This window comes from Uloborus diversus, chromosome 3 (genome assembly GCF_026930045.1).
Source record: "Uloborus diversus isolate 005 chromosome 3, Udiv.v.3.1, whole genome shotgun sequence".
NCBI classification, from domain to species: domain Eukaryota; kingdom Metazoa; phylum Arthropoda; class Arachnida; order Araneae; family Uloboridae; genus Uloborus; species Uloborus diversus.
This window is the reverse complement of record NC_072733.1, coordinates 34,573,405-34,586,548: the sequence shown is the minus strand read 5'-3', so window position 1 is coordinate 34,586,548 and position 13,144 is coordinate 34,573,405.

The following is a 13,144-nucleotide window of genomic DNA, read 5'->3' as shown; positions in this document are numbered from 1 at the left end:
TCATTTTTTCTCATGAAAACAGTATAACATAATATAAAGTTAAAAATTGGTTTTACTACTCCAAAAATTATATAACTTTAATACTAGCACTCATAAACCTGCAGATTTTACTATACCGAGTAAAAAATTGTTTCTGTTTAGTAGCTCTGGAATTTTAAACCGTCACATATTTATAGTTTTCATCTATGTAAACTTTAAAAAGTTAATAGGATAAAGTATTATCTAATATATAATAATCAGTTTAGAATAAAAACCATTCTGTGCAGTCTAAATGCTGTATACTGCACATATGGTGTGAAATAAAATTAGTTTGTTACTAATATTTCTCAAATAAAGTAGATCCAAATGCAACTTATAACATTATAAAAAGAAGAAAACCATGAAATTATTCTGTTTTCCATAAAAGAAAAATAAATGCACATAATTGCATGCATAAAGTTAAAATAAACTTAAAGGTTTAATGGATTGCATATTGCAAAACATTTCCCACGTTATGATGCACATTTTAGCATTACAATAATGAAAAAAGTACTTTTAGTGAAGTTACGATGTAGTATTTTCAGTTATATATAAAAAACTTTCTCATTTTTACTACCTTCATGGATCAAAAAGTTTTGTATTATGAAAAAGCTATAACTGTTCTTAAAATAACGTTTCAGACCATATTTTGCAATTTCCTTCGATTTGTAAATTTTTAAGTCTGCAATAGAGCTAAAAGTTTTTTGTAGAAATGAAAATGCACCACTTTTTCTTCTTTAACAGGTGTTTATAAAATATTGAGATGGGGCATTGATTTATTTTGTGTACAAGGAAATTAATATCAATAAAACATATATTTAGCAGCAGTTAACTATTTTTATGTAAAAGTGTTTTATATTTCTTTATTTGTTGCTTTTCATAGCCTAAAACATTATTTTTGTTGTTGAAAAACTTTAGAAAAGGAACAGATTTCGTATGTAGGCTAATTTCTACAACGTACATACAGAATCAAATGCTTTTCGATATTGTTCTTCAGCTGTAAAAGCAGTGATTTCGACTATGAAAAGAGAACGATAGGGTGAAAAACCCTTTTGCATAAAAATTGATAACTTTATTTTATGGTTTACTGCTGTTACTTTTACTGTACAAATCATTTATAAAACCGTATACTACTGCTGCTTTTATGGCGCAATTCAGTTGATTCCGCAGCATAATACTGCTAACTTTACAGTTTGATACTGTAAATTTTGCAGGGCAATTCCGTTACAAAACAGTATATTACTGTTAATTTTACATATTATCTCTGTTAAATTTACAGGTCAAGTCATTCCTAAAACAGTATATTACTGCTAATTTTACAGTTTGATACTGTAAGTTTTACAGGGCAGTTCTATTGAAAAGCAGTATATTACTGCTAATTTTACAGTTAATCATTGTTAATTTCATAGGGCAACTCCATTAAAAGACAGTATATTACTGCTAATTTTACAGTTTATCGCTGTAAATTTCACAGTAAAAGTCTGTTATAAAACAGTATATTACTGCAAATTTTACAGTTTAGAATTGTAATTTTTGCAGTTTTTCTTTGGAATGTGAGCTGCCAGTATTTTACTGTAAAAACAACAGCTTTTTTTTTGCAGTGTGTGTGAATGATTTGGCAAAAATACAACCAACACCGGCTCCATACAGAGAAACATACACTTTTTGAATATTTATTAAAGGAAAATAAATTTTTGAGAAACTTAAAAAAGGCAAAACAAAAATTTCAATGGGTGTAAAATATAATGTTTATCCAGTTAATCCTATTCGGTACACTGCAAAAAAAAGCTGTTGTTTTTACAGTATAATACTGGCAGCTCACATTCCAAAGAAAAACTGTAAAATTTACAATTCTAAACTGTAAAATTTGCAGTAATATACTGTTTTATAACCGACTTTTACTGTGAAATTTACAGCGATAAACTGTAAAATTAGCAGTTATAAACTGTCTTTTAATGGAATTGCCCTAAAAAACTTACGGTATCAAACTGTAAAATTAGCAGTAATATACTGTTTTTTAATGGAACTGCCCTGTAAAACTTACGATATCAAACTGTAAAATTAGCAGTAATATACCGTTCTAGGAATGACTTGACCTGTAAATTTAACAGAGATATGTAAAATTAACAGTAATATACTGTTTTTTAACGGAATTGCCCTGCAAAACTAATAGTATCAAACTGTAAAGTTAGCAGTATTATGCTGCGAAATCAGCTGAATTGCGCCATAAAAGCAGCAGTAGTATACGATTTTATAAATGATTTGTACAGTAAAATTAACAGCAGTAAACCATAAATCTAATAGTTATCAATTTTTATGCAAAAGGGTTTTTTCACCCTATCGTTGTCTCTTTTCATAGCCGAAATCACTGCTTTTACAGCTGAAGACCAATATAGAATTTTAAAGCAATTGATTCTGTATATACGTTGCAGAAATTAGCCTACATACGAAATCTGTTCCTTTTCTAAAGTTTTTCAACAAGAAAATAATGCTTCAAGCTATGAAAAGCGACAAGTAAAGAAATATAAAAGCCTTTTACATAAAAATAGTTAACTGCTGCTAAATATATGTTTTATTGATATTAATTTCATTGTACACAAAATAAATCAATGTCCCATCTCTATATTTTATAAACACCTGTTAAAGAAGAAAAAGTGGCGCATTTTCATTTCTACAAAAAACTTTTAGCTGTATTGCAAACTTAAAAATTTACAAATAGAAGGAAATTGCAAAATATGGTCTGAAGCTTTATTTTAAGAACAGTCATAGCCTTTTCATAAAACAAAACTTTTTGATCCATGAAGGTAGTAAAAATGAGAAGGTTTTTATATGTAATTGAAAATACTTCATCGTATCTTCACTAAAAGCACTTTTTTTTCACTTCCAGCATTATTGAGTTGCTAAAATGTGCAGCATTACTTGGGAAATGTTTTGCAGTATGCAATCCATTATACCTTTAGGTTTATTTTAACTTTATGCATGCAATTCTGTGCAATTATTTTCCTTTTCTGAGAAAACAGATTTTTTTCACGGTGCTCTTTTTTAATATTATAAGTTGCACTTGACCTACTTGATGTGAGAAATACTACTGACAAACTAACTTTATTTCACACGATATGTGCAGTATTCAGCTTTTAGACTGCACAGAATGGTTTTTATTGTACACTGATTATTATAGATTAGATAAAACTTTATCCTATTGATCTTTTAAAGTTTACATAAATGAAAACAATAAATATGTGACAGTTCAAGATTCCATAGCTACTAAACAGAAACAATTTTTCACTTGGTATAATAAAATCTGTCAGGTTTATGAGTACTAGTATTGAAAATTAAAAATTAGTTTTACTACTCCAAAAATTATATAACTTTATATTATGTTATACTGTTTTCATGAGAAAAAACAAAACACTCACACCATTAAAAATTGGTAAACTCTTTTATTTCGTATACATTACCTATAAATATAAGTTAGTAGTTTTTACAGTGAAATTGCAGAAATTCATATAAAATTTGAATGCTAATTTTTTCAAGGTCAACACTTTTACATCACGAACTTGATTCTTTGTGACATCTTTGCCGACTTAGGTGCCATCATTAGGCCTTATAATAAGAAAGCATCTGTGATATAAAAATTGTTAGAATCTCATAAAACTTATTGACACGAAAAAACATACATGGAAAAAATCAAATTACGTAGGCATAAAAATACGCCCTAAAATGATTAAAATTATGACTCTGAATGATCTGAAATTAAGGTTGCCTTGGGAATTGTTTTTATTTCGAAACCGCTTAACAAATACCTAAATAGTAATAGAACCGTTTATTTCAGGAATCAGTTAAGCGCTAAATATGTTGTTTTAAAGAGAAAAAAAAAAACTGTTTGGTAGCAATTTGCAAACTACGCGTTTGTAACGGTGGTTATTAATGTTTAATTAAAGTAGACCTAATCTGGATACCTTTACATAAGAACTCAAAAAATAAAAAAGAAAGAAAATAATATCTTACATTTTATCTTCCATGTAAAGAAATGCACTTATACTGGTTCCTGAAATACAATTTAAAAAAAATCGTTGTAATTTTCGGCATTTTTGAAGGATTTTGTAATTTATATGAGACTTTTGATTAAGAATAATGTTTATTTTTTTCGATCGGATAACTGAAGTGATCGGGAGAATAACTCCTTCTATAAAACAAGAATTCCAAAGAAAAAAAAGCGAAAAGTTGTCCAAAATGGGAAAGTTAGCATCTTGGAATAAAGAAAAAAAAATTAAAATGTTTAAAAGATGATAAAACTTGAAACTAGTTTCTTCTTAGAATAGGCTTCAGATTATCGGATTGCAATATATTTACTTCACAACAATAATTAGGATGAGGTAGAGAAATATTTTTTTAGAAAATGTACCAATGTCGACGTTTAGGACAACCAATTCGGAAATATTCGGGTATTCATTTAAAACAATGAATACTGTATCTAGACTCTTTTACGCCGCCTCCCGCCCGAGTTTTTTTTTTTTTTTCTTTTTTTTGTAACCGATATTCCTTTCCAACACTTGGTAAATAGCTCGAGCTATGTTCATTGATACCAGCTTCATCTTCTTTTTCTTTGACAGCTCCCTATTATTAGAAATATTTAGAACTCTGTCTGCACTTAATATGAAATATTTTACTTAAAATTTGAAAAAAAAAATTTTAACATATTTTATTCCACAATTATGTTATTAGATTGTTAAAATTTCATTTTTTGGAGCTTTTTTCTTAAGTACTAATTAATCACAGAAAAGAGTCATTTGAGTTGAACTAATATAATACCGTAAGAACATTCTATCTTATATATGTCTTAATATTTAAGCATAATTTAAGATATTTCATTTATATTCTATGTCTTTCAAAATGGAGAGCCCCCCCCCCCCTCGTTTTGAACAGCCATCGATGTCCCCATTTAAGCCACCAGTTACTCTTTTTTTTAGGTGGCATTTCTTTTGAGAGGTTTTAGACAAATTATCTTAAAGTTTTTCAGAATTTACCTGAAATCTAGAAGAAAATTCTATATTCCCGAAATCAAAATGGCTTAGTTAAAGTCAGTTCAGTAAAAAATGAAAATCGGTCAAAAAAGTTGAAAGTTTTTAACAAAAGAATAAATCGTCAAACATGTCAAAAATGGATTAAATCTGGTAGTGCCAGTTCTAATCATTAAAATTGTAAGTTCATATTTGGCCCGCCGTCCGTGTTGTAAACAAAGCTACCCTTCTTGAAAACGCTTGCCAGAAGACCGCATCACTTTTTAACTAGATTTAAACACTCTATTTGCAAAATAACTACTTTTTATTCACATTACAATAAAATAATCTATAATTTTGTTTGATAAGTCAAGTCTGAATATGCGAAGAAAGTTTCATACGCTTTAATACATCGTACTTTAAACTTTAATCTTTATTGCTGTTCTCATTATGAAGTTGGCCTAAAATTTTGTTCCTTTATTATTTATTGTACGTATTTTTGTAAAAATTAAAGTACTTATCATTCTGTTTCGGTTCATTCGATTTTAATAACATGTAAAAACAAAGAATCAATGTTTCAAAATTTACTGGAAATTTTAAAAAGTAATAATAATACTGAAAGAAATGTACGTCTAATTTAGCTCTAGCAACAGAAATTCCTTTTTTCCGGTGATTCTTGAAGTGTTAATATTCAATTACCCGTAAAAATTAATATTGAATTACAAATTTAAAAAACTCAAGACTTAAATGAAATGTATGAATGATCACATTTCAATCAAAACAAAACAAAATTTAGTTTATCTTGTTCCAATACATAGTTCTTGATTGTAAGTTCTTGATTGTAATGATACATAGAACCTGACAACGGGCCACAAAAATCAGCTTCAGGGACCCAATATGGCACGCAGGCCGTAGGAGAGGGTTCAGTGGATAAGAACGCTCTAAAACTCAAAAGTATTTGTGATTACAAATTACATCGGAAAATACAAAAATATAAATGAAAAGAGATACTTATAAACTTCCGTTACCGTCATTCATGTCACTAACTGAATCATCGCAACATCGTTCAGACAAGAGACTTCTTTTCCAAGCGGAACAGAACCGCGAATTGCCAAGAACCCATTATTCCATTCAATTCTGGTCACAAGTTACGTAGTTCTTTGCATTTACATACCACTAAACTCAAAGAAATAATATTGCATTAGTGAATAAATTTAAATGAAGTAAATTCAGGCAGCTTGAATGAAATTTATAGTTTAAATTTTTCCAAAAAACCTAATGCAACCATATCACTGGGCACAAATTCAAAATAAAATCAATTACAATTTTGTTTTCCTCCGTGCGCTAAGGGGCCAGGAACAAAATATTCGCTTGCATATTCCCTTCTTGGGACGCCAGCACACAAAGAAAAAAGGAAATACTTTAAGACATGAATAAAAAATAAATTACAGGCCATCCGTTTGTATGCACAAATTATAACTTAAATATAATGAAATAATTGAAACATTTCAAAAAAAAAAAAAAAACACTCTAGAAAAATATGTCATTCCAATTCAAGTTTAACGCAAATTTTCCATAGAGAAAAGTTTTGTAAAACAATCAGCTAAATTATTTTTAGTTTCAACAAATTTTATTCCAAATTCATTTTCAACAATCAAATTCCTTAGGAAATAATGCCCCATATCAATCTGATTAGTTCTGCAATTTTCTATTGCAGAACTAGAAAAATCGATCGCTTCTAGATTGTCACAGTACTATTAATCAATCTAAAATTCTGAACTCTTTTCGTAGCCAATTCATTTAAAATTCTTTTGATCCACATAACTTCCTTAGGTTGTCCACTAAATGAAATATACTCCGTTTCCATCGTTGACAGTGCTACGCATTTTTGTTTGAATTTACACCATACTATTCGTATCCTATCCAAAAACACTACAACACACTTTCGCGATTTTGGGGATCCCAAATTCTATAACCTTTTGTATAAAACGCATATCCTACCATGACTCCCTGTTTAGCTCCCATATCCAGTTTGTTTATTTTCTGTTTTGGAAGTCCAATATACGAAATAAAGCCAAAAGACAAGGAAATGTTTAATAGATGGCTTTCTTCCCCCATATAGCTCAAAAAAGGTTTTGGGGTTTTCCTTTCAAAACCGCTCTAGTCCGTAAGTAGTAGAAGCACATAGCTGCATCGGCTCAAAACTGCTGAGGCAAACCCGATTCATTTAAAGTAACCTAATTCCATTCATTAATATTGAGTTATAGTGTTCTATGACGCTACTTTGTTAACTGAAGGATTTGTTGGTATTTTTAATTCTTATGCTTTGGTCGCTAAAATAAATTTCAAATCGGGAGTTCAGAAATTCCTTTCAGTTATCGGGTCTTTCGCGCAAATCTCTCTCTTCTCTTTTGAAACCTGACAAAGTATTCAAAAACCTCACTTTTCTTCTTTTAGAAACAAACCGAAGACTTTTTTGAAAAATCGTCTATTATTGTGAAACTAATCCCCCCCCCTCTCTTCTAAAGAACTCAACTGCTAAGGAACCCATCGCATTTAAATGCAAAAGATCTTACCCGGCTTTGGCTTAAACCTCCGTTACAGGTTCAAACGAAATTCTCCGATTTTTCTATTTTACACGGATAACAATCTGACATATTTTTACTTTTTATATGCAGTGAAGTACAGAATCACATTTTTCAGTATTTCCTATTCAGAGTCACAACTGACTACAACTGTATTTATGTCGAGGACTGCATACTAAGTGCCTTACCTCCATTATTTTATATACCGATAGATGGCAGCACCATCACCGGATCGAACAGTTAATGAGAATTTAGAACTAGTCCAGGAGCTAATAGCTACCTAGTATTAGCACCCCCAGAGGTATCGTTTCACTTGGAGGACATTGAGACCACGAGCATATTTAACGTCGCTCAGTCCCCTTTAATGACGACGGTGGGTCTTCGACCATCGAGGTTCGAACCCAGGACCCTCCGGCCCCGAATCCGACACTCTACCGATCGGGCTACCACGGCCCTTTTCAGTATTTTTAATATAGTTTTTTTCTTAATCATAAACACGTTGATGCCATCTTTAAAACCCAAGGGTTCTAAAAGTTAAAATGTAAGGAAACTGACGAGATCAAGGTTACCAGAGTTTCAAATTCTACTGTAGTTCACTAGCATCTACTTTTCTAAATGAGCATGTCCTTTAAGGCGAATAAAATATGACAAACAATGCATAATAATGTAAATATTCTACTTTAAATTAAAAAGCCGTAATTTTGACGAGAACGAAACACTACCAGATAAGAAATGAAGAGCTGAAAATTTTAAAATATAGCTAGGCACGACCTGAACTTAAATATGTTGGGAAGGCGTATAATCTCAATTTGTCAATTGGAACTTACATATTTGCCGATTGATAAAATACTGGTGCATGCACACATTAAGTACGCACAACAATAAGTACAATATCTAATGAAATTTGGACATTCGAGAGTTCAAAAATTGCAACATTACAATTATGTCCCCAAATTTGCCGAATCGCCAGACAAAATTTTCCCAATGTGGAAATTTTGAGGAGGTCATAGAGACTTCCCGTGACCTTCTATCGAGTGCCTTCGAATATAGTTTCTAATTTTTTTTTTACGTTCACAAGTTGCAATGGTACTAGTGCATTTTTCCTGAAGTAAAACTTTAATTTCCTGCTGACGCAAATATAAAACTTTTAAAACACACAGGTTTTGTGTTTATATCTTAAAATGCTTATTTTTCGTTTTTTTTTTTTTTTTTGGAGTGCTTCATTGATGATTTTTTTAATTATTATTATTTTAGTTTTGATCGATAAGTATGAAAGCTGGCTCCAGATTTCAGAGAACTTCGAGTCGTTCAGACATCAGACTGTTGTATTTCCAGAGTGAAAAATTCTTCAACAAAAAAAAAAAAATAAATAACAGTAAACGTGATACTGTTTGCATGTCTCTCAGTTACGTTGTTATTTTATACATAGAAATTTAAATTTTAAGTACTGACATCCTATATAACACAAAATGTAATCGTAAACAAAGTCTAATGTTCTATTAACTTTAAATACGATCAAGAAAGAAATTGATTTCTTTTAAAAACAAATTTGGGTTTCAGAAAACGTTTAAAAACTATCCTACATGCAGCAAAATGTTCAGAATCACAACAGCTCGGATTTTCACTATTAAGCAATCGGTACAAGTTAGCAGCTGAAAGAAATTGCAAAGTCAACATCAACGAATATTTGGATACGAATTACGATTTCAAAATAAAAACTGTTATTTTACATACATTCTCGATGATAAAGAAAACTACATTTTAAGGAAAAGGGAATGAATAATATAACCAGCACTTACCTTTAATTTGGATTACAGCTGAGCAATCCTGCCTCAGCACACCCGAAATATCAGAAAACATGGCTATCGATACCTTGAATTCATTCTCTCTTCCCGTATGAAAAGAAAAACCTTTTGCGCATCGTTTTGCGCAATCTAAAACATTTTTACAGTTTTTCTCTGTTATTTAGCACAGAGAGAGAGAGAGCAGTATTAAACTGTAGGAAAAAACCATATATTACTATAAAAACAACAATTTTTTTTTGCAGTGTATAGACTTTATAATATGACACACTTAATCTATATCCAACCACCATGTTGAATTTACTTTTAGAAAAATGTAACATTTCAGACTGTAAGAAGTAATTAGTTAAAATTGTAATTATACACTACGAAATTTATATAGACACACGAGTGAAAAGATAAAATGAGGAAACATTTAGTGTATGAAACGGAAAAACTCATGATTAAGGACAAGTGAGCATCAGTTTTAATTATGTCATGAAAAATAAATGAATGATTTACTTGGGAAAACAATCATTAAATGAAATTTATTTGTAAGTGCAGATGGATAATTTAAAACTAACTTATTAGTTTCACGTTTAGTGTAATGCTAATGTTAGAACCATTTTGTATTATGTATGGCCAAACTTAAAGCATGCTTTTTTTTTGTTAAATGATTGTGAACATTTCCTAACTCTTATCACAATACTTCGTGTATTATTTATGCATAAAAATATGCTTCACTCTTACAATTGACTAGATTCCTTAATTTTACTGCTTAGTTGATATTTTTTCGGTACTCCTATTGATAGTTTCAATGATACAAATGCACATTATATATATATTTGTCTTTAATTCATACTTTTGCCTTTAAATATCTACTTTGAGCTCTTTTGTATCAAGCATATTTATTTGTATTTTTTTAAATACAAAATTATCGTAGTTGAAATAATATAACTTTTAGAAATTTGTCCATTTTTCAGAGTTTAATCTCATTATTTAGTTTTAAAATCTACGTGTCATGGTTGAAATACTGTTATACATTTCTCTTGTTATTTAGAGTTCAGTTAAAGTAAACAATGTCTTTCACTGTCCCCTTGTGTATCATGAAAGAAATAATACATTTATCATAAATCTCTATTTCTCTTCATAGTTCAATCACAGTAAACAAAGTTTTTCTCAATGTCAACGTAAAGTATACGAAACGCATTTAATCATTCTGATTCTGGGAAAATTTCTTAATTTCGAAAGTAGAAAACTGTGATGATGAGACGTCATAGATATAACTTGTACTTATGCCAAAAATAGAACAAATATAATATTACCAGTCATGGAAAAATCTCAAAAGTAAAGATAACGTATTCGTTTTCTTCTTTGAAGAGCTTTCCGAGCATATGATTGATTCGAAGCTGTAATAATTTGCATAACTCACTTGTCTCAGTATGCCCTGCAATTTTCGTAACGTTGCGATAAAATCTTCATTCCGTGACATTTTCTCTTGCAACGTCAGGCAGTTTGGGGACCGAGTTTATCTTGATATTTATGGCTATTGAACTTCTGCTTGTTATTTTTTATGATAAATATTACTTTCTAAAATTTCATCCAAAATTATGAGCTGAAATTTAAAAGAATATAATAAATGAAAAATTATGATTATAATTAGCTTTTTTTAAAGAGATATTCAGAACTGAATAATTGTACTGGAATAAAAAGAAAGCGAGTATTATAAAAAGGGCCCCATGTTTACTAGCTTCCGTTACATTAGTCGAAAAGAGACAGGAATCGATCTTTATTATTATTTTTTTAATAATCCTATTTCAAAGGATGAATTGCTTTTACAGTGTTAGACAAACACCACGAATGATGACGTTCAAAGCTGAATTTAGTTCAATTGATTACTCGATTGAGTTTATGTTTAATTAGCTCATATTTCATAGTTAAACTAGTTTATTACCCTGATTTTGTAGTTAAACTTACGTCTTTTACAGAGAACACGAATGTACCATATTTTTCAAATTCGTCTCCTTCGATCTGTGTTGAGGTTACTATACACCTACACTGTGTTTTAGTTTGATACTCTGAAAAACATGACTTTCATGTAAAAAATGTCGATGAACAAAAAGTAACGTAACTTTTGGGTTGCTGTAAAATATTAGTAATAAATTAGAAATCAATATCCTTAAAACTGAATTGATTAAAATATGAATTGAAAATTAGAACGGAAAAGACTTCGACTCGACTTCGCACATTATAAAATGTCTTCAAACCTAAATATGTTTTCTCATCATTTACTAATATGTTAAAAATAAAAATCGGGCTTTTATTTATCATTTCTTTAGTCATCAAAAATATCTAACGAAGAAGAAAACGATGACATTTAAAACTTATATTGGAGGCTGAGATATGTTTTTTTTTCCATACGTTTAACTTAATATTTCCTGTGCTATCCTCTAAACTAAAAATAAGTTTGCTGAAAACCCGTTAAAATCGACAACTATTTTAATCAAACAAACGTTTTTCAAGTATGAAATTTTCAAAAATTTAACTCGGTCATTCTTTTCTATCCCAAAAATAATATATGTATGTAAACTTTTCGTTGCTTAAATTTAGTGTGGAATAACAGCTAAAGAGAAAATATTGTAAAAAGTTTGATCTCAATAAATGAGGGTTTTTTCATATATTTTTATTAAATGGCTCGTAATATAATTTTAGGGGGACAGACAAATTGCTTCCCATGGTTTATAAGAAAATTCAGTGTAACATACCTTCTAAAAGATAATTGTTCTGAAGAAAGTAGTCGCAGAATAGATTTGAACCTGGCTACCGGAGTTTGTTGAACCTTGCGCATAGGTGACATTATGCATTTTTTAAAATTGAATTTGAATTTATAGAGGCAAATTATAACATAGTAGCAAATATAAAGACAAAATCTTAGAAAATGACATTTTAAAAACTTTTTTGTGCTTCCTGAATATTTTCAAAAAGCGGAGCAGTCCCCTTTCATTTAACGTGATCTTTAATTGCTTCTTTCTATTAAAAAAATAAATTGATTGATTGATGATTAAGAAAAAGTGTGATGTTTAAGTGCCACGTGAAAACATATTTTTGGTTTGATATCAGTTTCGAAGTCGTAAATATGCACAACTTTAATGCACATATTTTCACTGATATATTTCTCATTACTCAAAGAGATGGAAATATCTTCCGATCTTTTTGCAATAAAATAACCGTAACTCTCAAACTTCTAAATGATCGAAATCCCACATTAAAACCGAGCCTTACAGTAAAATAACCGTAACTCTCAAATTTCTGAATGATCGAAATCACACATTAAAAACCCAAGCAGATTCGTATAATTAAACTTAAAACCTTCCTCCGAGCCCATACTAAAACCCATTCTTTTACCTGACTTCCATTATTTCGAATGGCCGCAGCCCAAACCGAATATAAGAAAACCCGGTTTTAAAATTCACCGCTGCCCGTGACGCCTCAATACATCTTGAGCAGAATAATCACCCCTCTAACTTAATACGAGACTTATTTTTGATAGCAGCCGTATCTTACGTTACGGGACATTTTTCTAGAACTGATTCTGAACATCGTTTTTCGAAAACAAACTGCCGACTGGGTGGAGGCGAAACATAAATCAGTTCCTACAAGGCATCAATTACCCGGTTAATTATGATTCTTATTTGCATACAAAGATCTAATTTTTCATACATTTTTCTAAAAGATCATGTTGGAGTCACCATTTTCTTAA